General features: G+C 43.3%; 1 long non-coding RNA gene across 3 annotated transcripts; it reads left to right on the top strand.

Moving 5' to 3' along the window:
* Nucleotides 1–51: 51 nt before the first annotated feature.
* Nucleotides 52–25731, top strand: LOC116442019. Of its 3 annotated transcripts, XR_004239345.1 has the most exons (4): nt 52–380; nt 6389–6467; nt 24261–24325; nt 24761–25731. It is a non-coding gene; the product is annotated as an uncharacterized LOC116442019 (long non-coding RNA). The 3 variants fall into 3 exon arrangements; XR_004239344.1 differs by having other exon boundaries at nt 24261–25731; XR_004239346.1 differs by lacking the exons at nt 24261–24325; nt 24761–25731 and adding an exon at nt 6781–6980.
* The last annotated feature ends 144 nt before the right edge of the window (nt 25732–25875 follow it).

Raw genomic sequence — 25875 nt, 5'->3', positions numbered from 1 at the left:
GTGGGCTCACCCAATCCCCGCCCCCCGGCGGGCTGGGCGGGACGAGGCGGCCTCGGGGCGGCCGCTCCGCGCTGAGGGCGGGCGGGAGCTGCGTGCACCGCGCAGGTATCGCGCAGGGCCTCACGCTGTCTCGACCCGCGCCAGGGGACATTCAGGTTGGACATTGTAAGGAATTTCTTCGCAGAAAGAGCGATTAGACATTGGAATGGGCTGCCCACTAGTGTCTGCGGTGGTGGAGTCTCCGTCCCTGGAGGCGTTTAAGGAAAGACCACTCAGTGCCATGGTCTAGTTGACACAGGCTGGACTCGATGGCTTCGCAGTCTTTTCCTACTTGTTCGGTTCTGTGATTCTGAGCACTGACCTCCGCCCCGATGTGCGGGGTGAGCACTGAGGGCGCGGGTGGGTGAAGGATGCCGGCAGCTAATGGGAAGTGGCACCTTCCTGCGCGGGGTGGGCAGGCACAGCCGGACAGGGAGCGCAGTGCTGGTGGGGTCGGCGCCCAGCGGTTCAGGTAGCCCCTGAGAAGGTGTCTGTCGCTGAGGGTAGTGCCAGACCGTGTGGGTCCAGATACCTGTTGAGGCAATGAAGAGCTCAGCCCACGTCCAGCTCTGGAACCTTCCCTCCTTCGCCCAGACGGGCACATGGGCGCTCAGCAGGGGCGTACACAGGGCGGTATGAGTGATGGGTACACACAGGGCGTGAGGTTGGCCTGGAACTCTGAAGAAGTGGCAAAAAAATGCATGAGGAAACCCTATTCTTACAGCCACCCATGGACTTAAGGAAGTCTGTCTATCATGGCTGTAAGACAGTTTTTAGTTTATTATTGGCCTATTTCTTGAATACAGAAGCATGAAATGGTAAAAGCATCAGTACTTCTTCAGTGGGTTCAGTCTAGCAGTGCTGTTTCCTAAAAGAAAGCAAAAAGTGATGTGGTCAGGGCAATAGTACTGAATTGGTGCACAGCACCAGGCTTCCACCTGTCCAGTCAACTCTATCCAGTGTGAAACAGAGTAAGGGCTTGAGTGAATGCATCACGTTAGAGAAGTGCAGAAAACTCTACCTGATGAGCTTGTGCAGTAGGCTACTTACCAAGCCATTCTGGTTTAGTGCTCTGCCTGCCTATTTACATTAAAGCTTTCTGTAGGTTGTTTTTTTTTTTCCTATGAAATAACTGAAACGTTAATTGTTCTAAAAGATATGGTGAAGGAGGTTCCAAAGGAATATTCTGGTCTTATCTATAAAACTGCTTGAGAACCCTGTGTCTTTTGAGATAAAAGTGCAAGTTTTTTCTTGCCCTTTATCAAATATTTTTTACAATTATTGTGTGTTGCACCTCTAAACCATGCTGCAATCACCGATTTGCCCTCAACACAAAAAATGTCACCATTTTAAGCACGTAAAAGATGAAATGCATTGTCCAATATCATGCTAGTAGTCTCAGTGTGTCTGGAGTAGTGGCCAGGTGTAGTGATTTACATAGCCATTTAAGTTCATGGTTAATGCTAATTGCTAATAGGAGGAAAATGGAGGTAAGTGTAATTATCTGAAAACACACGTGTTTTCTCTTACTGAATTGCAGACTGCACTCTGTACTTATGTTTTAGCTTGTGGTAAGGTCTTTTGTCTGAATTTAAAGAGACTGGTTAATAGGTGCAAATAAGTGATTTTAATTAGATTTCTTCACTGCATGACAGGCAATTACAATTGTGGTAGCATCTGCAGCTGCTGAAGCAATAGCATAATGTTCTTGTAGTAAAGCAAAAAGAGCTGCTTTCAGAAAGGGGAAAAAAAACTCCGAACTTTTCCCAATTAATTCTGAATCAGTTTCTTAAATCTAAACCTGCAAATTATATATGTATCATTAGGCTCCGTGCAGTTTGCATTACACTATACATATGTATATATGTATATGAAGACTCAGCTCACTTTATCTGATTTTCTTTTGTTAAGAAGATACATACCTACACACAGAAATCTTTGGAAATCTTAACCTAAACATTCTCGAATGAAGCCACAAAAGAGCTGCTTTAGAACAGGCTGATAGCTAATTCTGAATCAGTCTAATCACAAGAAATTATTCTGGTGTATCTGTATAAATCCATGGAGGTGCCATCACTGACACTTTGATGAAATACTTGCAGCAAATAATTGACCTGATGAATGAACTCCTTACTTCCAATTAACAAAATGCCTGAGAACAAACTCATGATAGCCCAGCATAAATGTTGCTTGGGTTTAAAACACAAACTTTTATTTTTCTGGTAAGTTTTATTCTTTTGTCAGCATATATGTTCTTGCAATGCTCAGAAAATAGCAAAAATATTCTTTCCTGGATGATTCCTAGGTTCCTAGGAGTTCATCTGTGAAAGATACATCTATACTATGTATCACAGTAGTATTATAAATAGTTTGCACCTTTGTCATTAAGTTACATAATTATGTCTTTTGCAAGTTTTCAGTGGAGAAATGTGTTTTGAGATTTACTTGTGCTCTTCTTTAGGAAGGCATGTGTTGGGGAACACAACGTTACGGAAATACATCTTGATAACAGTTACAGAATAATAGTCTCTTTGTAGAAACCCAGCCTTTGTGGGGGAGATTGGTTACATGGAAGAACAAAAGGTGTCCTGCCCCACAGAGCTGAAAATCTAAGTTTTCAATTAAAAGTGAGGTGTGCAAATGTTGCTTAAGAAGAAAGTAACAGGAAAATAAGCAATTCCTGACAGAGAAAATGTAGCTTGTCTTTGATGTTTGCTATATAAATGTATGGTAGGAGCTGTCACTGGCATTGCAGTAAAACTAGGTCTTCTGCTTTTCCTATTTTTTTTTCTTTGAAAGAAGGTTTTATTACAGATGTTTTCAGAGAACTTCCTGCCTGTATGAGAATACTGAGTGTGGGAAGGTGAAACAATTTCTGGTGGCAGGTAGTGTTCTGCATCACATTGACACAGTGACAATGCAGTTGGTCCTGAAAGGTAAATGATGCTGTGAAAAAGAAGGCTGGTGAGTGATACACAGAAGCTGATGTACTGAGAGTAGTGAATCTGTAAAATTTCATGGGAATCGGACAGTTTTCAATAAACGTGACTTATATTCTCACTGTTCTAAATATTTTCATGTGAGAGAACAAGAAGTGGTACTTCCACAAGGAAATTCTTTCCACCAAAGGCTGTCAGGCAAAATGCAGGAGGGTGTGGTGATTTAAGTAATTCCAGGAGAGTGGCTTGGAATGCCACAAACAACTTCTGATGTTCTACTTCTGATTACATTTTTATGGTCCCATAAATACTTATAGTTCTTGGGTACAAAAATAATCACAAAGGCATCTCAGCCCTACAGAGATTCCTCAGTCTGTCAGAATGAAGTAACAAACACTACAGGCTTCCCATCAACTTTGTTTATTTGAATAATAATTTAAGATACTCAGGTGCTAACAATACCAGTCTTCCCATATGACACTCTACAATAAAATAACAAAATGAGAAGTATTTTGTGGCAGAGGACAGGAAGGGATAAAGTTACTAGATGCACCATTGTGTACAGTTCTTGTTCCTCTGTTTAATAAGGCCATTCTAGGAACACATTCACAGTCAGAAAATAGGAACAATTACTGAAACTTCTTTTAGCAAAATAAATGAAAAGGAAAATGAGTTTCAGTGTTAGCGAGTTGACCACTTTTCCACAGTAAAGTCTTATTTTAAGATTTTCCTATGTGGCTTGCTTAGCCTGAAATATTTGAGACTTCTTTCCAAAGAGAAGAATGTTTCTGCAAAGGTTGATGCCAGTCAAATGGAAATACTTTTAATTTAAAAATCTACTATTGAAATTTAGTTATTTGTATTTTTGTCTCACCCTTCCTGCAAAGCAGCATTTTGCTATATCTTCAAATATTCTGCACAGCACAGTAAGCCTCACATGCATCAGCTGTTTTCTGAATTAATATAACCTTTAATAAGCCATTTCTGCTATTTTAGTAATTTAGTGCTCAGTGCAATTCCTTAACATTTGTAGGAATTCTTCATGATGATACTGTTGATTGCTAGTTCAAGTAACATTTGTTTGTCTTTCTCTCTACTTATGAGGGAAGATATAAATACCTTTCCACAGTTTAGATACAAGATAGATAAAGTCTCCCTTTGGCTCTTTTAGCAGAATGCTTTGGTTTCAGATTTTTGACTTATTTTAGTCTTAGAGCTGTTCTGAGAGTGAACAACCTTCTCTGTTATTAATGCAGCAATCAGTTTCAATCATAAAATTGATTTAGATCAACTTTTTTTCTTCTAAGTGCATACATCCTGGAAATTCTCTTATGGAGAAATGTATCAGTGTCTCTTGAAAAAAAGTCGTGTTCAGCTCAGACCATTTTGGTTTTTAATTATAGCACAAAGTCTGTTAACAAAATCGGGCAGAGCTTCTAAAGAAGGATGAGTGAAAGCTGACTAAAGCTTATTGTTCAGCTGTAAATACCAACTCTTATGTACAGATCTTGGAAGTTGTAATTTCCTTATAAAGGAACTTCCTGCTTTCATGACAAGGTCAAGCCAACTGACTGCAACAAGAAGTTACTCTGATAAATAGGTTACCTTTTAAAAGCAAATTCTACTCAAAAAATTCTTTATGGAGAAACAGTCCAAACTGACAGTGTTTCAAAATGTAATAACCAGTGCCACAGGCAGTTGGGGTTTTGTTGTCACTGATAATTGGAAAGTTTAGGGAACAGAAGCCCTTTTTTCAGAACTGAAATAAAAGCAATGAACTTCAAAGCTTGGTTATGAGTTTAAGAACAGTTGTTTTGAGCTTAATTAAATATTTATTATAGACTGTGGGAGATACAGTGGATGGGAGAGGCTGGTGATAACCTTGCAAGGAACCCACTACTATAAAATAGTAGTAAAGAACTGGCAAGTCTACCTTTTTCATTGATTTAACTGTTAAAAAAACCCATATTCAGATGAAATGTATATAAATAAGTGTGCAGTGAATATATAATTTCGTTTTATTTCCTGTCGTACTGTAACAGCAGGGCATGGAAATAACAGCTTTTACAAGTTTCTCAGGTTTCTGGGCTATCTGTGTATTGTGTCTCCTTAGCTGAAAGGGGAGACCTGACTTTCCTTGATATCAGATATTACAAGTTCTCAAACTGATCCTTGCTACTTAGAGAGCTCAGTTCCCAAGGTTCCTCCCACTTGCCCTAGGTGAGTGTAACAAGATAGGACTAAGATTCTTGTTTATTTTGATTAATTGTTTTTCAAATAATAATGGGCCTTATTTATCCCAAGGTTGCTTTAGAGTTGCTTTTAATGCCAAGATAAGCTTCCAGAATAAAATGAGTTTACTTTAAGAGCAAAGGTTGAACTGTAGGAGGGGATGCAAAGTAAATAACAAAAATGCAATTTAAAATTAGGCTTACCAAGTAAGTTTTCCTTTTGGATACTTCAAGTTCACAGTTAACTTAAAGGTGAGAAAGGGAGAACTATGGCTTTTTCTTTTTCTGTATCCCAGGACTGGCTCGCACTAAATAGCTTTCTCAGTCCGTATGGTCATTGGTACTTAGTTTGGGGTGGTTCTCCCTGTTCTTAGGCATTATCATGTTCAATCTTATCATATTTCTATTCAGGAAGAAGGAGGAAATTTTCCTTCAGGAGTTTCTGGTGTTAGTCTTGTGTGTTCATTTGAGTTTAAATTATCCTCTTATTTTTGAAACATTTTGTAAGTTTTTGTCGTAAGACATTTTTAGTGTTCATGCACCTTATTAGTTTCATTGTCTGCCATTCATTTTAAATGCTTTATTACAATTGCACAGATCAGCGCTAGAAAGGATAAGGTTGGATGTACAACACTTCATTCCCACTTCTTGCATCATTCCTATTATCTTCTTCTCCACATACTATTGGGACTCCTGCTCTTAAAATTCCTCCCTTGCTGCTTCTGACTCCAACAACATCAGTCAGCACAGCTTGAGGTGCCTCCTCTTTGACAGCCACTAGGTCATGACAGACTTCTTAGTCATCAGAACTGGTGGTGTGTGGCAGAACCAGGTTGAGTGGCATGATGAATGGAAGGTAGGCACTTGGGATGTTCAACCTGTCTGCTGCAGCCAGAAACAGCCCGGTGCAATTGAGCTCGTCACTGGGTCACTGGATGTTTTTGCTATTGTTCTGGGACTCACCTGCTTCACCAGTGCCTTTCTCTTGCTTTGTACAACAAGCGAGAAGCTGTTGCTGTCTGTCCTAGTGGTTGAGCCTTCACTGTTCAGAGCAGCAGGACAGGCTGGTGAGCTCAGAGATCTACAGACCTGAGAGGAAGTGGACCAAGAGCCTCACACTGTCAGCCACTGAACACAGAAATACTCCACTAAAGTTTAATTTTGTTCCTTGTATCTTAGCTTGCTGTCCGCTGAGCGTCCATCTGCAAGCATAAGGGGATATGGAGCATGAGCCATTCTCCAAATACAAATTTGTGAGGTAAGTCATAATAGCTTAGTCCTCCGAACAGCATGCCCAAGACTTTAGTAAGTAAAGTAAGTTCTGGGAAGAGTAGCGTTGGGGTTTTAGGAGTTCTTGTGTTTTCTTTTTCTCTTAAAGAATTTTCTCCGTACACGTTGCCAGGGGGACAAATTACTGGGTGCTTAAGAAAAACAAAAGACCTGGCCACAGAGGGAGGGGTCCAACTGTAGTACTCTCTTTCACCTGGGCTTGTGGGCTGTTAGTTCCCGGCGTTCGGACGGAGAGAGAGGCTGGAAGGAATTCGTCAGCATGGCAGGCTTCTGCTTTTCAGCTGCCTTCTTTCTACAAGAGAAACCCTGGGATTCCCAAGCCCGCCTTGCCCTGCCCCCGCCATTGCTTTGAGCCCTCGCTACTCTGTAGCCCCGCACGCCCTGCCTGCCCAGACCTCCGGGGTTCCCGCTGCAGCTCCGCAGTTCAATACATCTCATCTGCCACCCGGGATTTGTGCTCGTCCCTGCCGTTCCAGCCTGCTGTTCCTGAGGGTCCGGCCGGACACCGGGATCGGCTGCCCAGGGGTTTGTGAAGCTCCTTTGTCCCATCCCTTTCCCAGATCCCAATGCACCAGAGCCGCGTGCTCCCCGAGCTCGCTCCGGAGCGCCCCCTGCAGCCGCGGGGGAACCATCGCACCTGCCCTGCTCACCGGGAGCCGCCAGCGCCCCTGCCGGCTGCGAGCGGAACTGCACCCGAGGGGAAAGGGCCCGACAGCCGAGGGAGGCTGGGACTGGGTTTGTGCTTCTGTCTGCTGTTACTGCCATAGTTATTGTTGTTTGTTTGACTGGTTATACACATATAGATATATAACAGTAAAGAACTGTTATTCTTATTCCTCATATCTTTGCCTAAAAGCCCCTTAATTTCAAAATTATGATAATTTGGAGGGAAGGGGGTTGCATTTTTTTTCATTTCAAGGGAGACTCCTGCCTTCCTTAGCAGACACCTGTCTTTCAAACCAAGACAAGTAGTCAAAGATACATACTTGTATCTTTGTTGAGGTTTATGAGGGTTATTTCAAGTCATATACAAGCTCAGATATGTGTTCCATTTATATAAGTGGTGTTACTTGCATAAGTGAAGCCATTTGCATAAAGTTCAACCATTCAGTCAAGGAGCACTCTTCCTAAAATTGCACTATGTTTACCTGAAACACTTTAGGATATAAATTTATTTTCCAGAAAACCTATCTAGGAAACTGAAGAAGTGTTTTATTAAATTGAATATACTCATTGGTATATATAAATTCTTTTCTTTTTCCTTGATAATTCAGTTAAATCATCATCAAATCATTAGATATATTTATCCTGCTGTGCTTCATTCTTTTCACCCTTTACATTGTGTGTAAAAGCAGGATTTGCTTATTATCTCCTCCATGGTTTTTGAGATAGGTGTTTATGATGAAAGTAAATTTAATGTTTCTAAACTGTACTTTAATCAAGGGGTGAGTATTTAGGGTCGTGAATGATTAAACAGCCTGAATGAAAAGGCAGTGTTCCACCTCTTTCTTCAAGTTGGTAGCGCCCTCATCACTTCCCTGAAAATCAGGATTTTTGTCTGCATATAACAAAATCTTTTCATAACATCAACTGCTATGCAGGTCAGAATAGTCCATTTCATGATGTTTTGTCCACAGATCTTTGTTGTAGACAGCAAATCTGTCTGACATTGCTGCTTTTTTGATGATCCTGCTCCTAGTTTTGGCATTTTTATTGACCAATTATGATTACATTTACTTTTAATAAAGAATTGACTATTAAAGATTTTATAGAACTGCTGTATCTCCTTGTCTAGAAGTTTTGTGAAAGAATGTAGAACAGACAACAAATTTAAAAGTATGTAGTTATTCTTTGGAAATCACTACCAGAACAGAAAAGCCTTCTTAAATGTATTTTAAAAAATAAGAGCTACAGTACAGAGAATTTAAAATCACAAAGGATATAAATCTTTAAGCCTTGGACTTTTAGTTACTAAGCTAAGCGATTACTGCTCTGTCAAAGAAACTTATGTGTAGGTTATTATGTAATTGACTTCTGAAATTTTTGCACCTTTTTGAAAGATACTAGGGAGAGACAGGATGCTAAAGCTAAACTGCTGATCAATTCCCTAGTGCTGTAAAGTTTTTCCATCTCTTCCCATTTCAGTTGGAGAGTTATTGTGTCACAGTGAAGAAATACTAACTGCAGGATCTTGCCATGTATAACACTGCAGGGGACCCTTGAAGCTGACTGGAGCCCTGTTCCTGCAATGCTCCAGTCAAGTTAATATAATGAACTGTGTGATTGATGTTCTCAGGGCTGCATCCCCTGCTGCTTTAAACAGGAAGCTCTTCCAGTGTTGCTTCAGCTCAGTGAACAAGGCCACTTCCTTAACAATACAATAACAGGAATTTGATCAGAAACTTCAAAATTCAGTTCTCGAAGGCATGATGATGATTACTTTTATTCTTGCATTATCTGCAGTATTTAGGTATAAAAGTTATGGATTTTGAAAAAAGAATGCTTTCCTCATATTCTTTTCACAAGGAGGGATTTGGCTTTTTTATGATAATTAAAATATTGTTCCAGTATTGTGAGAGATTTATCATTCTTATTTCTTTCCCTAGACTAGGTTTATGTTGCCAATATCACAGTATGATTCTGCAGGAAAGTGCCCTCAGCTACTTATAGCAGTTTTTCATCTTTCAGGGTCCATGTTCACCACTAAGAACAGTAGTTTTAAACAGATATTGTTCAGGTACAGGATGCTCAGGAGGCTGGCCTCAGTCATTGCCTGCATTCCTTTGCTACTTCTAATACAGATACAAAAATATTACAGCTAAATAAAACTGAATTATTCATACCACAGAACTAAATTACTTGCCTTGGTTTTTACTGGTAAGATTTGCTTTCAGGTATCCTAGGCCATGGAGATCAGTGGAAAAGTCTGGAGCTCTGCAGACTTAACCTCAGTAGAGGAGGATTGAGTTAGGAAATGTTTAAATAAATAGAGCGTACACAAGTCAGTAGGATTTGGTGGGATTCAACCATGCATGGAGGGCTGCTCTCAATTGTATCTGAAAGGTTGTGGAAATCAGAGGAGGTTCCTGGGGCCTGTAAGAAAGCAAATACCCATCCTGTATTCCAGAAGGGCAAGAAGAAGAATGCAGGGAACTACAAGCCTGTCAGCGTCACCTAAACCCCTGGGAGAGGGTAATACAGCAAATTCTCAAGAAAATTATTTTCAAATATATCATGGACAGGATGATTAGGAGTTGTCAATATGGATGTAAATGAAGGAAACTTTGCCTGAGCAATCTGATGGCCTTTTGTGATGGAAGAGCTGGCTTTGTGGATGAGAGGAAAGTGGTGCATGTTATTTATCTTGGCTTTAGCAAGGTTTTCAATGCTGTGTCCATACAGACAAACTGACAAAGTGCAGACTAGATAAGTGAACACTGAGGTGGACTGAAAACTGAATGAACTGCTGGGCACAAAGTCCAGCTGGAGGTCAGTCACTAATAAAGTACCACAGGGATTGATACCAGGGCCTGTGCTGGGTGGTGCTGTCAGAGTGAACCCACAGCAAGTTTCCACACAATACAAGATTGAGAGGAGTGGTTGAAACCAGATGCATGTGCTGACATTCAGAAGGACATTGACAGGCTCAAGAAATGGGCCAGCTCGTTCTTGAGCCTCATAAAATTCATCAAAGGGAAATGCCAAGTCCTCTAGCAGGTAAGGTTTAACCCTATGTACTAGTACACATTGGAGCCTGGAAAACAGCTTTGCAGAAAAGAATCCAGGGCTCCTGCTGGGCAAAATGTTGACTGTGAACCAGCAATGTGCAGTTGTAGAAAAGGCAGCCAAAAACATCCAGGCATTGCCAGTAGGGTCAAGGGAAGTTATTCTTTCTCTGTGGTGAGGCACTGGTGAGACCACACCTTGAGACCTGTGTCCAGTTCTGGGATCCCCAGCATGAGAAATACATGCCCATAGTGGAGAAAGTTCAGTGAAAGGTCATAAAGATGATGAGGAGAATGGAGGATGTGTCATACAAGGAGAGGCTGAGAGAGTTGGAATTGTTAACCTGGAGGAAAGAAGGCTCAGTATGTCTTATCAATGTGTGTAAATACCAGAAGGGGTTAAGGTAGTAGAAGACCACAGAACCAGCATCTTTTCACTGCTGCCCAGAAAGGACAATTGGCAATAGGCACAAATTGAAAGACAGCAAATTCCACTTAAATATAAGAAATAACTTCTTTACGGAGAGGGTGGTCAGATGCTGAAACAGGTATCCCAGAGTGGTTGTGGAGTCGTCAGCCTTGGAAGTCCAACTGGATAAGGTCCTGCGCAACCTGCTGTAGTTGACTAAACTTGGAGCAGGGTAGGGCCTGAACTCAACATTCTGACGATGTCCCTTTATGATTCAACTATTGCTCTTCTGTGAGTCTGTCAAATCAGGCTACTCAGAAAGGTTTGAGGTAAATTCTGTCATTTACAAATGGAGCATAAGAGCATAAGGAGCAAGGTAAAGCCTCGATAAATTGTTAGCTAGGAGTTTCTATTCAAGAATACAGGATTTGCGTACATTAGGAGTGCAATATGTGTAAACAGACAAGTGCTTGCAGAGCAGACTTAAACTGTTCCTTTTGACATTCTGTACTAATTTGCTAATAGATGCCATGCAGATTGGGATTTTTAATTGTAGAGAGACCTTTGAATGAAAAAGTAATTTAAAGTCCTTCTCAATGTCTGTTGAAATCTTTTAATTAAAGAAGCCTGCTGGGAAACCCTATTATTCAACCATGCAGAGATTTCTATTTTTAATATGTTTTTGAAGGACTCAATTCAACTTCCAACTCCAAGAAATTGCAAGTTGTGGCTTTTATGTATATGTGCAACAATGTCATTAAATAAAGGGGAAGCAGTATAAAATGCTTCTTTCCACCATTTTATTGAATCTTTGTTTAGTAGCTCCCATATATTTTCTGGATCTTGGAGTTGTTTCGGCTGGTGGCAGGTTTTGGATAGTGCCAGGTACGGCACTCAGGTAAATCACTCCTTTTCCTGCAGTTTATTCTTAGCTGCAGTTATACCTACTCTGGATTAAGTTCTTTCCCCATTTTTTCTTTTTTTTTTCCTTCTTTCTTTTCCTGTGTTCTTTATTTCACCACCCATCTCCTTGTGGGGAATGGCATGTCACATACCTGGAGACACACCACACTTAAGCTTCAGGTTCTCCCTTGGATAAGAGATTCTACAGCCATTCTTCAAACTTGAGACATTTCTCTTGGATCCACATTGTCAGCTGTGTGGACTTCAGCAAAGATTCAACAACTTCGCTTTCCTTTCATCATAGGCTCCAATAGTTTCTTTTTGGCCAACATGCAGTTAGTGTGTCCAGAACAACTGCAAAGGCTTTCCCTCCTTGTTTTTCAGTAACAGATGAGTGTTACTGCTTGTGTGTTTGGGAAAGAAGACAAAGACTGGACATCTATTTCTCAGCCATCTGCTTCCTTATCAGCCTCTTTCTTTAAACCATGTTATGGAAGAGTAGCAGGGTCTCCAGCATGATGGTTCTACATAAATAAATAAAAAGGCATGGTTCCTGCTCAAAAAATTTACAGTAGAAGGAGAGAAATGCCAAGAAAATAATTGTTGAGGCTTCACACAGGTATGTAAGTTGTATCACGTATCATAAAAAATATTAATCAATCCAATATTTGAGGTAAATATCTAATGTATACAATTCCACCATAGATCCTAAAAAAATGCCAGAATTTTGTTTTTAAATTTTGGAGCACTACAGAAGACTATGTATGTGTTTTATAACTGACACAAAAAAGCCTGTTAACAGATGTGCTTGTGTACAAGGCACTGAAAAGTCTGTGCTGTTTAATTGCATTATTCTCCCCCTTGCTCATGTAGATAGTTGGATTTGTCCTGCAAACTGGAAAGTCCAAAGCTGGGTTGTGGAGTTTTTTTGTTATCCCCACCTGCTTTCTGAAACTTTTGTAAAGTTGTAATAGCCATGTGCATGCTGTGCTGCTTGGAACTTTGGTCTGTATTTTCCTGGGAGGAGCATTTCCGGTTTCCTACAGGGCCCAATAAAACAACCTTCTCCCCTTGGAAAGTGATTTGTGCTTTTTTATTAGTCCAAAGCTAGAGGCTATTTTAATCCTCCAAAGCCTGCACTTTACTGAACTAGATTCTGACTTTCCTGCTTACTAATGTAAATTTGAAAAAAAACCAAAAAAAACTGCAACAAAAGCATGGATCTTCTTTATGTCTGCAAGTCATGTTTTCATGACAACACACAGACACTGCACAGAGGCATTACAGGACTGAGGAGGAGATAAAACAGGAAGGAAGGAAGCAGTACAGATGTTGAATACTTTGTAGGCTTTTCAGAGCAGGAAAATCTGCCTGAAATCTCTAGTGTCTTAGCCAAGAAATGGTAGACACTGGCTACCCTGGACTAACATTGGAAGTAAACGGTTAGACTCAATTGCTAAGCCATGTCATCAGGAACACACCTGAAATATTATTTAGTTTTTAGAGTGTTCTATTTATAGGATACAAATATTCCCTTAATTGCACTATTTGAAAGAGCCAAGTTATCCTCAAATAGTGGTGTTCCTCTGTCCCGCAGGATTAGGAGACTGTTGGGGAGCATTCACAAGCACCCATTTGGATGCAGCCTCTGCTTCAACATGTTCTGAAACAAGTGAGCCCACGCCTTCTCGGACAGCCAAAACCTACAGCCACATGTACGGTTCTCTGTCACAGTCTAGGGAGAGCTCAGTCTGTCAGCTTCTGATGTGGCCTGAAAGCAACCTGGCGCAATATGGGAGGTGCATAATATTTTAATCTTAGTTGTTCATAGGTAACAGAGTTCCACAGTCATAAAACTGTCACCTAAACAATGTTGACACAAGAGGCACTAGTGAAATTAATGCTGAAGTTTTTTAATTCCCTGCCCTTTACAGGTATCTTAATAAGTAGTTGCCTACAACCATGTACAGTGTTAAGTTGCAGAATACCTTGCAACACGTCCTCCTCATTTCTTCCATGCTGTGTGGTCTATATTTGCTTAAGCTTCTACTGTCTGTGACTGTTCTTCTGCCCAGGGTATTCTGTCACAGATTAATTCCCAAAATGTATGAGAAAATATTTAAGGAGTTCCATCAGATTGCTAAGAAAAAGTAAATGTACTTTAAAACTGTGGTAATGTATGCAAACAAGCCAAAATTCAACTTGTGAAATGCTTGGACTGGGGCAGGAATTTTAACTTCTTCTGCATTTAAGGGGGTTTTTTTCCCACAGATCATTTCCTCTTTTGGCATGGACTATGGCCACTATGTGAGGTCACACAAGCACGTCATAAAATGCTCATCTTTGCCTTTTTCATTCTCGGAAAAGCAACAGACCAAAGTTTCGTAAGAGTTTGGGATGCCTGCCTCTGAAACTGGAGGGGAGCTTGTGAGATGGGGTTCATGTGTCCCTGTGTCTGTAGGAGCCTTTTTTTCTCAGAGCCTGGCAAAAGTGCCAGCGCTGGGGCTTGCACACGCTCTTGTTTCTGTGTGTTTATGGACCTTCATCACTGAGCCAATGCTCAAAGTGTTTCTGGTCTCCATCCACAAAAGGATTTATCTTTCAAGAACCGTGACAGGGTTTCCAATTCTCCCATGCCTGCAATAATTTTTGTGATTTTTAGCCTCTTAATGTCGGTAAGGGGTGCATTTTCTCCTGGCCTCACACTGTCGTGACCATGCTCCTCTGTTTTTACAGTATTTGCAGTGGGAAAAACCAGTCTCTTCAATATTCTTTTTCACAAATCAAGACCTGTATTTTCAATGTCAGAATTAATGACTTTTACATTACAGGGTTTAATTTTATTTTGTATCTTTTCCCCTTTGAGCTCAGCAGACCTCCGAGGTTTCTGGTAAATTTTATCAAAGTGACAACAGATCGTATTGTGAGAAAGTGGCTTTTGTAATTTGTTGCTTTGTTTAAATCACCTTTTATAAGCTTCCTAGATTCCTATGGAAGTGGCTTGCCTTTTGGTATTAACGTGCCTAAACAGATAACTAGCAGCTTAGCCTTGGGCCTGTTTGACTTTCTTAGAGCTTGGGAAACCCCTTGGTGATATTTATATCTTAGAAATGCCTGAATGGAGAAGAGAGGGAGTCTCGAAGGACAGCATGGCCTGAACATTCTCTTCAGGCTCTGCAAAGTTTTAGAACAGCCCTCTGAAGACATAATATGTAAATAAAATGAGAAATTTTCTGAACTACAGAAGCTTGAACACAAATTGCACTATTATTTGACCAAATCCATTGCCTGGAATGCTTTTTCCTTAAATTTGTCATATTACTTTTATATGGATCTGGAAGAGTGCTGCTCTAAAGTAACTGCTTTTTGAATTATACCTGCCAACCAGCATTCCCACAAGAATGGCTTATCTGCTGCAGCAGAGGGGGCAGAAGTGAGTTGTATGTAGTTTATCACCAGGACCTCTCATGATACAGGTCTGCCACTGTGGCTGTTCAAAGGACCCCTTGCCAAAAAGCATTGGCTGCTGCACTGGCTGGGACTGCTTCCACCTAAAACAGACCAGCAGAACAGACCTCTGGTGACTTTTCATGTTAACAGATGTCACCCACTAAAGCAGCCTCACAATTTAAAAGTTAATCAAAATTTAAGTTTGCTAAAGCTTTTCCTTAGACTAATTCACGAGCACTATCCTTACACAGATGATAATGACAATTATTATTAATGAAGTACAGGTTGCAGAATTTACCACACACCACAAAGCATCTTCACTTAGGGGACAAGCTTCTATAAAAATAGATATCACCATATAAATTAACCTTGGAGAAAGAGATTTAAGGAGACAGTTGACTTAACAGTTCTGCAGCCCCTACTGAGACAGTGTTGGGGAAGGTGCTGTGCCATTATCACGGGGTTTGAAACAGCATGTCCATCAAGGATGTCTCACTGTGAAGAAATTGGCCAACTATACAAGGCAATTTCTTTTAGGGGAAAAAACTGGATGAGATTATTTCCTTTGTAGATCACTGTCCCTTACCTGGCTGGAAACACCATTCAAACCAAGTAACACAGCACAAGCCATCAGATTCTTCTGAAATCTATTTCCCATGTGACCTGACTGTACTTGTCTGTAGGTTCTGCAACCATGACAAAAACAGACTTCTTATGATTTTGTGCTAGTTTGAAAACAAACCAGTGGGAGGCACCAAGTCAGAATAACAATTTAATGGAAATTAAAGAAAAGGAGAAAAAAAAAGGTAAAAGAAAACACTATCAAACTGACAGAGTCAAGGTACAACCTGACACCCTGTTAGGCAGGGTGGTGGTAGCAGTCTGGTAGAATGGTGGCTGCAGTCCTCTGAAGCAGTGATCCTGTAGTGAAACAGTCTGCTCTTCCTCTGGAAGTCCAGTGGTGGCTGTGTAGCTCCTGTCCTCTGGAAATCCAGTGGGAAGCCCGTCTCTCTGGTGTTCAGCCTCAGCTTATATCCACGATGGGATGCTTGGTTCCTCCCTCTGGGTGGAGCATCTCACAATGGGGTAATGAGTCATGAGGCAAAGTGTTGATTAGGCTCATTAACAGAAGATAGTCCGGAGGGAGTTATCTCTGAGTCAGGCGGCAGGACAATGATGGGCAATTAACAGAAAGTCTGGGGGGAGGAGGCAAGGAAACACTGCCCCACCTGATTTCAACAGCTGATGGGGATGGTAATAGAATACACTGCAACCCAGGACATTATCCACCCCTTATTCTATTACCATCTACATTATCCCAAATCAATACCTTCTTAAACTCTAAAACACACATACATATATATATATATATATACACAGTGAAACCTACACACCGTTCTCACCTAAGATTAGGTCTCCTTGTGGTACACAACGGGTTTCCCCATCTTTCTGCATTACCCACCAAGTGCAACCAGGTCCTTGAGCAAAGACAATCCCACGGATGGGTTTGTCTTTGCCTGAGGTGGGATTAATCCAAACAGTCTTTCCTAAAATACCTCTCAGGTGTACCGCAGGGACTCTATCTCCATCCACTGTGTGCAAGGGTTCAGACTCGGCAGGACCAGCTCGATTGATGGACCCTCGGGTATTGACTATCCAGGTGGCCTTTGCTAAGTTCACTTCCCAATTTTTGAAGGTCCCCCCACCAAGTGCCTTTAGGGTAGTTTTAAGTAGTCCATTGCAGCGTTCAACTTTTCCAGCAGCTGGTGCATGATAAGGAATATGATATATCCACTCGATACCGTGTTCTCTGGCCCAGGTGTTGATGAGGCTGTTCTTAAAATGAGTCCCGTTGTCTGACTCGATCCTGTCAGGGGTGCCATGTCTCCACAGGACTTGCTTTTCCAGGCCCAGGATGGTGTTCCGGGCTGTAGCATGAGGCACAGGGTAGGTCTCCAGCCATCCAGTGGTTGCTTCAACCATGGTCAACACGTAGTGCTTGCCTTGGCGGGTTTGGGGAAGGGTGATGTAGTCAACTTGCCAGGCTTCACCATACCTGTACTTTGACCATCGTCCACCATACCACAGAGGCTTCACCCGCTTGGCCTGTTTGATTGCAGCACAGGTCTCACAACTGTGGATGACCTGTGAGATGCTGTCCATGGAAAGGTCCACCCCTCGGTCACGGGCCCATCGGTATGTTGCATCTCTCCCCTGATGACCAGAGGCATCATGGGCCCAACGAGCTAGGAATAATTCTCCCTTGTGCTGCCAGTCCAGATCCACCTGTGATACTTTCACCTTGGCAGCTCGGTCCACCTGCTCGTTGTTGCGATGCTCTTCATTAGCCCGACTCTTGGGTACGTGCGCATCCACGTGTCGAACCTTCACGGTCAGCTTCTCTACTCGGGCGGCGATGTCCTGCCAAATCTCAGCGGCCCAGATGGGTTTCCCTCTGCGCTGCCAGTTGGCTTTTCTCCAGCGATCCAGCCATCCCCACAGAGCATTAGCTACCATCCACGAGTCGGTGTAGAGATAGAGCCTCGGCCACTTCTCTCGTTCAGCGATATCCAAAGCCAGCTGGACGGCTTTAAGCTCTGCAACCTGACTCGATCCACCTTGTCCCTCGGTAGCTTGTGCAACTCGTCGTGTGGGGCTCCATACTGCAGCTTTCCACTTCCGGTTAGCGCCTACAATTCGGCAGGAACCATCAGTGAAGAGGGCATAACGTCTTTCAGTCTCCGGTAGCTCATTATATGGTGGGGCTTCCTCAGCACGAGTCACTTGCTCTTCCTCTTCTTCAGAGGATAATCCAAAAGTCTCACCTTCAGGCCAGTTTGTTATAATTTCTAGAATCCCAGGGCGATTCGGGTTTCCAATACGGGCACGCTGTGTGATGAGGGCGATCCACTTGCTCCATGTGGTGTCGGTGGCATGATGCGTGGAAGGAACCTTTCCCTTGAACATCCAACCCAGCACCGGTAGTCGGGGTGCCAGAAGCAACTGTGCTTCAGTGCCAATTACCTCTGAGGCAGCTTGGACTCCTTCATAGGCTGCCAAGATTTCCTTCTCTGTGGGAGTGTAGTTAGCTTCAGACCCTCTGTAGCTTCGGCTCCAGAATCCCAGTGGTCGGCCACGAGTCTCACCAGGCACCTTCTGCCAGAGGCTCCAGGACAGACCATTGTTCCCGGCTGCAGAGTAGAGCACGTTCTTCACCTCTGGTCCTGTCCTGACTGGGCCAAGGGCTACCGCATGAGCGATTTCCTGCTTGATCTGGGCAAAGGCTTGCTGCTGTTCGGGGCCCCAGTGGAAATCATTCTTCTTGCGGGTAACCAGGTAGAGAGGGCTCACGATCTGGCTGTACTCGGGAATGTGCATCCTCCAGAAACCTATGGCGCCTAGGAAAGCTTGTGTTTCCTTCTTGCTGGTCGGTGGAGACATCGCAGTGATCTTATTGATGACCTCAGTGGGAATCTGACGTCGTCCATCTTGCCACTTTACTCCCAGGAACTGGATCTCTTGGGCAGGTCCCTTGACTTTGCTCCTTTTGATGGCAAAGCCAGCTTCCAGGAGAATCTGGATGATTTTCTCTCCTTTCTCAAACACTTCCTTTGCTGTGTTTCCCCACACGATGATGTCATCGATGTATTGCAGATGTTCTGGAGCCTCACCCTTTTCCAATGCAGTCTGGATCAGTCCATGGCAAATGGTGGGACTGTGCTTCCACCCCTGGGGCAGTCGGTTCCAGGTGTATTGCACACCCTTCCAGGTAAAAGCAAACTGGGGCCTGCATTCTGCTGCCAAAGGAATGGAGAAGAAGGCATTGGCAATGTCAATAGTGGCGTACCACTTCGCTGCTTTGGACTCCAGCTCGTACTGAAGTTCCAACATGTCTGGCACAGCGGCGCTCAGTGGTGGCGTGACCTCATTCAGGCCACGGTAGTCCACCGTCAGCCTCCATTCTCCACTGGACTTACGCACTGGCCATATAGGGCTGTTGAAAGGTGAATGGGCCTTGCTGACCACCCCTTGGCTCTCCAGTTTGCGAATCATCTCATGGATGGGAACCATAGAGTCTCTGTCGGTGCGGTATTGCCGACGGTGCACTGTTGCTGTGGCGATTGGCACCTGTTGTTCTGCAACTCTTAGCAGTCCCACGGCAGAGGGGTCATCAGAGAGGCCAGGCAATGTACTCAGTTGTCTGATATCTTCTGTCTCCACAGCAGCTATCCCAAAAGCCCAACGATGTCCTTTTGGGTCCTTGAAATATCCATTTCTGAGATAGTCTATGCCGAGAATGCACGGGGCCTCCGGGCCAGTCACGATGGGGTGTTTCTGCCACTCGTTCCCAGTTAAACTCACTTCAGCTTCCAGTACAGTCAGCTGCTGGGATCCTCCTGTCACCCCAGAAATAGAAATGGGTTCTGCTCCCACATACCTTGATGGCATCAGAGTACATTGAGCACCGGTGTCAACCAAAGCCGTGTATCTTTGTGGGTCAGATGTGCCAGGCCATCGGACCCACACAGTCCAAAAGACCCGATTCTCCCTTTCCTCTACCTGGCTAGAGGCAGGGCCCCTCTATTCCTGGTCATGTTGCATGTTGCTCCCTTCCGGTGAATACGTTCCTGAGGTCCCTTCAAGAGGATCGGTCATAGTATCATTCCGGTACCGTCTGGAGTTCTGTGTGCGGGAGACCGGAGCAATGTTGACTCTAGATGCGCTTCTTGTGGTAGTTGTCCCTCTTTTTAGTTCACGTACCCGAGCTGCTAAGGAGGAGGTGGGTTTTCCATCCCACTTACTCATGTCTTCTCCATGTTCCCGAAGGAAAAACCAGAGATTACCTCGTGGGGTGTATCCTCTCTCCCTGGTTGGGGGTCGCCGGCTCCTAATGGCAGAGACTCTTGTTGGTTCTGGTGGGATGTGGTAAATCTCTTCCTTAAGTTCCTTTTTCAGTTTCTGATGGCCTTCTTCAATCAAGCTCCGGACTTGCTCAGCCAAAAGACTTGTTTCCACGGATGAGACATGGGTGCGAAACGGGGCTGTGACGGTGTCCTCGTAAATCCTCAGTTTGTTCACCAAGACGCCCACCCTGTCCTCGCCTTCCCTCCATTGCAGCGTTGCCAGGTAACGGGAGTATATCTCTGGTCCAAGGCGTGCAAACCTCAACCACATCTGTGACGTGCACTGGACACCATCTGGGCTCTTAGGAAATCTCTCGTCTTCTGAGAAAATGATCTCCAGCACAGCCAATTCCCTCAGGCACCGGATACCTTGTTCCATTGTGCTCCATTTTCCTTGGTGCACCTGGAGGTCTTCTTTACAAAGGTACCTGTCCCTTACACTTGTAAGCAGTCGCCGCCAGAGGCTGAGGGTTTCTTGGGTTCTCCCGATCCCCTGGTCAATGACCACATCCCGGGACAGAGATCCCAGTTGCCTGGCCTCACTTCCGTCCAGAATGGTGTCATTGGCTGCAGCGTCCCAGATGCGGAGCAGCCAGGTCAGGATAGACTCGTTTGTCTGGCGGGTGAATTCCCTCCGCAGGTCTCGCAGCTCACCCAGGGATAGCGACCGAGTGATGATCTCTGGCTCTGCCTCTTCTGCTGGGTGCGAAGGTCCTGCTGCATCCTCGTCAGTCACTATGCGGACTGATTTGCTTTTTGATTTCTTCTTCTGCACGGGGGCAACTGCAATCGGTTTAGGCTGTTCTGGTTCAGTGATGGTTTGCGTGGGGACGCTGACAGTGCTTTTGGTTCCCTTCTCCTCTGTGTCAGTCTGCGTGGACATGGACGCTGTTTTCTTGCGTCTGGGTTCTTTCTCCTCTGTGTCAGTCTGCGTGGACATGGACGCTGTTGTCTTGTGTCTGGGTTCTTTCTCCTCTATGTCAGTCTGCGTGGACATGGACGCTGTTGTTTTGCATTTGGTTTCTTTCTCCTCTGTGTCAGTCTGCGTAGACATGGACGCTGTTGTCTTGCATCTGGGTTCTTTCTCCTCGGTGACAGTCTGCGTAGACATGGACGCTGTTGCTTTGCATTTGGTTCCTTTCTCCTCTGTGTCAGTCTGCGTAGGCATGGTGTTTGTTGCTCTGCTCTTTTTCCCTCCCTCATCCTGAGGATGCTGTGCCATAGCTCTGATTCTAAGCATGGTGTACATGGTGCAGGCTGTACAGAGAAGACAAAGCAGAACTGACAGCAAGTTTATGCCGTCTTTGACATCCAGAGGGAATTCAATATTTTCAAAAACTGCTGTGCCTGGCCTGAAAGGCTGGAAGAAACCACTCTCTACTCCTCCCACCAGGGGCTGGGTGCGATTGTTGAGGAGATCCCAGACATAGGAGCCCAGACTAGGACAGCCAAACAAAACTGAGTATATACTCCGAATGGTATTCATCGCCTCACAGGTTATTATGCTGTAGACATAATAAACCATTAAAGCAATTCTCATACCATTCCCTGGTTTTAACAGGAGTAATACTACAGGCAGGTAGTTCCCCATGTGAGGAAAAATATAGAGAGCAAGATACAGTACCCACATAGACAAGCTGAGCACCATGGTGAATAGGTTTCCGTTAACACAAAATTGTAATTCTGACTTTCTCTCAGAGCTGCCCCACGTTGGGCGCCAAATTATGTGCTAGTTTGAAAACAAACCAGTGGGAGGCACCAAGTCAGAATAACAATTTAATGGAAATTAAAGAAAAGGAGAAAAAAAAAGGTAAAAGAAAACACTATCAAACTGACAGAGTCAAGGTACAACCTGACACCCTGTTAGGCAGGGTGGTGGTAGCAGTCTGGTAGAATGGTGGCTGCAGTCCTCTGAAGCAGTGATCCTGTAGTGAAACAGTCTGCTCTTCCTCTGGAAGTCCAGTGGTGGCTGTGTAGCTCCTGTCCTCTGGAAATCCAGTGGGAAGCCCGTCTCTCTGGTGTTCAGCCTCAGCTTATATCCACGATGGGATGCTTGGTTCCTCCCTCTGGGTGGAGCATCTCACAATGGGGTAATGAGTCATGAGGCAAAGTGTTGATTAGGCTCATTAACAGAAGATAGTCCGGAGGGAGTTATCTCTGAGTCAGGCGGCAGGACAATGATGGGCAATTAACAGAAAGTCTGGGGGGAGGAGGCAAGGAAACACTGCCCCACCTGATTTCAACAGCTGATGGGGATGGTAATAGAATACACTGCAACCCAGGACAGATTTTAATATTTATACACATAATTGCGTATTTTAAAATATATTGACCTTTTGTGGCAATTGCTGAGACGTGCTTTATTACATAATTTAAAAAACCCAACACTATGCAAATTCAAAATGATACAATCGTTCAGTTTATGTATATAAAACCCCCTCCTATTGGCAGTCATCCATGCAAGCAGCAGCCATAGACCTCTTACTTGGTTTCTTCCATTTCTAACTGTAGATTGTAACTGTCTGTCCAGAAATCTCCTCCCTGTTTACAGAGACATTCCTCAAACAGAAGCAAAGTCAGTGCTTGATATTTTGACAATGTCACTCAGAGCATGGAAGGATTTCTCCCAGTGCATCAGGTCCCCCAATAATTCCTCCAGCATGTGGAGGAACTGTTTGTTAAGGAAGTTGTTCCAGATCAGGTGTTAGGATAAATGGCCATGTTTGTGTTGTAGTAACACTTCATGGAATGCCTTTCTACTCTCCTCTCATTTTTCTGTCCTTTTGAAAAAGTGACTCCTGGAAAAAAAAGGATTTCAGAAAGTTCGGTACTGAAGACAACATAAACACTTTATTGGGCTCTACTCAGCAAAGACTGGAGGTCAGGGTGTGTCCAGGCACAATTCAGATCCATTGCCTTTCAGTAGGTTAGAGACATATGCTTGATGCTCCCCTCAAATTGCTACGTGCACCCTCGCTCAAAATGGCACTGCTGCAATGTGCTTAATATATCAGCTGAAGTCATGGGGCCCATGTGTCCCTGCCGGGATCCGACCAGGATTTGACTGTACTCTTCCTACTGATGACTGCATGTCAGGAACGTGCATGACTCGGGCTGACAGCCTGGAGCAGCCGCCAGTAACGAGAGGCTGTAGGTCAAACACAGAGTTGTACAACACTGCCTCAGTAAAGCAGCAGAATGGGAAAGTTTGTCCAAAGAGCAGGAGATTTGGGGATGGTGAGTGAAGGATGTACTGGCTGAACTCCCAGCAGCTCATGGTTCTGCTGCAGCTACGGTGCAAATGAGCAGGATGAAGTGGGGCCAGCAGCTGAAGCAGCTGTAGGAGTGAAATCTGAGCACCCCGAGTCAGGCTGCCCTTACGCCACAGACCGAATATAGGAGCATGGAGGTGCTTGCCGGGTGCTCTGGGCAGAGGCGTGAGCAGGCACTCGCACCCAACCCAGCTGGGCATGGTTTCCTGGTGTGTGCTCAAGGGCTGGATTATACCAACAATAAATTCTTGCCTTTCCTCATAAGGAATGCTTTTCTTTGCCCATAAACAAGATTGTAAACACAGCAAAATTGGACACACATTTTCTTTATTTATTGTTCCTTTGTTTGTTGTTTCTTTCTTTATTGTTGTTGCTGTTGCATCATCCCAGGAAGGCAGGCACTCTCCTGAGTTTGTGGAGCAGTCTGAGTCCTTCTCAAGGAATGGCTGAGAGGGCAACTAGCAGGGGGGAACCAGGTAGCCACATCATCTTGATTCATCCAGCACGTTTTCATTATGTGACTACATCCTTTTTTCCCACTAATGATAAGCCTGAGATTTCTTAATTTAACGTATGATCTAATTATGAACTTTCTATACTACCATAAAATTAATGTCCTTAGTATTATTTTTTTCTCTTCTTTCCAGTGCTCTGAAGCAGAACTTTAGATTGAGCACAAGATTACTCAGGAATTCAGATTTAAATGCTCATTTTTGTTTAAAGATAAACAGTAATAATTACAACTAATTGTACGTGTACAGTTCTTATTATACAGCCAGTCCATAGCCCTTTACAAGTATTGATAGAGTTAGAATAATAGTGCCAAGATAATGTAAGTAAGCATAAATTTAGGCACTCAGCATGAAACAAAGCTGGTAATGCATGTGTGTAATAAAAGTGTGTCATGCTTTATGCTGATTTACTAAGCCTGTTGACTCACTATGTAACCAAAATCCAGTTAAAGGAACTGGGGAGTGGCTGTGTAGGACAAGGGCTGAGGACTGTACAGGCAGGAAGGGTTTGATAGGGTGGGACACTGTAAACACAAGGCAGAAAGTTTTTTATTTCCTCATTTTATTTCTTTTTTATGGTTGTCAGATTCCAGAAAGGGACAAGTTACACTGATTGTGTCATTGAGAAGGCTGGGCACAACACCTCTTCATGTAAGAACTACATCTGCTTTGAGATGGGAAATTTGAAGAAGAAAGTGTAAGAGTAACACCGGAGTAGTGTCACCTCTGCATAGCCAGTCTCTGGCTTTATTTGACAACCACATAATATATTTCCTTCTATAAATTAAGCAAATCAGTTTGTAAGCTCTGTCATATTATTTGCCCTTGTAACTCCCATTGCAAAGTTTTTTCAGGAACTCAGTAGTTTATTCTACTGTCAGTAAAAATCAACTTGGGTATCTTGACACCTACTGTGTGCTTTCATTTGAAGAGCACACTTCCTCCTTTCATCTGCTTCTTTAACTCAAAATTTACTTTAAAGTCCCGTTCCCACTGCTGGCCCTGCGCTGGGAACTACCCTTACAGGGCACCTGGCATTGTTGCTGTTTCCAGTATTTTAAGTCATCTGTGTGTTGTTTTTTTCAGTTCTTGCCAGTCCTAAAGTAATCAGTACAAGTCATTTGCTGTAAGTACAACAATTTAACTACAGTGAAGTGCATTTGCCATTATTTTTGCTCTGTGTGTTTTAAAGGTTTTCTTTAACTATTCCGTTCATACATTTCTGCATTATTCTGAATTAGCCACTCAGCATGCTGGATTGGATTGACAGCCCAGAATTCAGTGTTCACTTGTGCTGCCTGGCATTACAAGATTTTTTTCTTTTCCATTGGCAATGTTCATGGATCCTTAGCAGAAAGAATGGAGATCAAGTTAACAAAGCTGTACACTTCCTTTGCTGGCATTAAATAAATGCTGTACATTTGGAGACATTTCAGCTGTTCAGTCCACTTTAAGTCATTTTCAAACCACTGTCAGACAGCCAGAGGAACCTACTGAGCTCTCCTACACTTAAGAAGAAAACGCTGCTTTTGCATTTAGAATAACTTTTACTAATTTTGCTTTCTAAGTACAGCTAAAAATCAGATGTAAAATGTAATTGAAAACCAGGCCATTATTTTCTAGTGCTACCTGACATAAATCACAACCTGTGACCAGCCAAGTGACTGGCTCCATCCCATGAGACAGGTAAGTCCTAAGCATAAAGTCCAATGCATGCCTCATGCAATTCAGATTGGCTTTAAGATTTTCCACTATGAATTCTTCCTTCACAAATCTCTCTAGCTTTCAGAACTTCGTCAGGTTCTCAGAGAGTAGTAAAGTTCTTTCCCTCATGATTTTAAGTGCTATGGAAAAGCAGAAACTGAGGTTTCAGAAGATAAATAGCCAGGAATATATGAATTCATCAGGATCTCAGTGGCCCAATTAAACCGTTTTCTTTATGAAGACTCAGCTCTTGAAAAACTGAATATACTAATAAAACTGTGAGTCATCATTCCTTTTTTATTGATTCTTGTTATCTTTCTGTATCTGAGGCAACAATAAACATGATTTATATACACTGCCTTTAATTTCTCGTGGTGTTCTAATCTCGCAGTGGTGTGGGGGAAAAGTCAATGAAGATGGATGGTGAGCAGACTGCAAACTGGGAGGCAGGCAGCAAATTTGGCCAGAAATTGGGGTAGGGGGGATTATGTTGCAGA

This window comes from Corvus moneduloides, chromosome 3, assembly GCF_009650955.1.
Source record: "Corvus moneduloides isolate bCorMon1 chromosome 3, bCorMon1.pri, whole genome shotgun sequence".
Lineage (NCBI taxonomy): Eukaryota > Metazoa > Chordata > Aves > Passeriformes > Corvidae > Corvus > Corvus moneduloides.
Note: the sequence above shows the minus strand (reverse complement) of the source record. Positions and strands in the feature narration are given on the sequence as shown.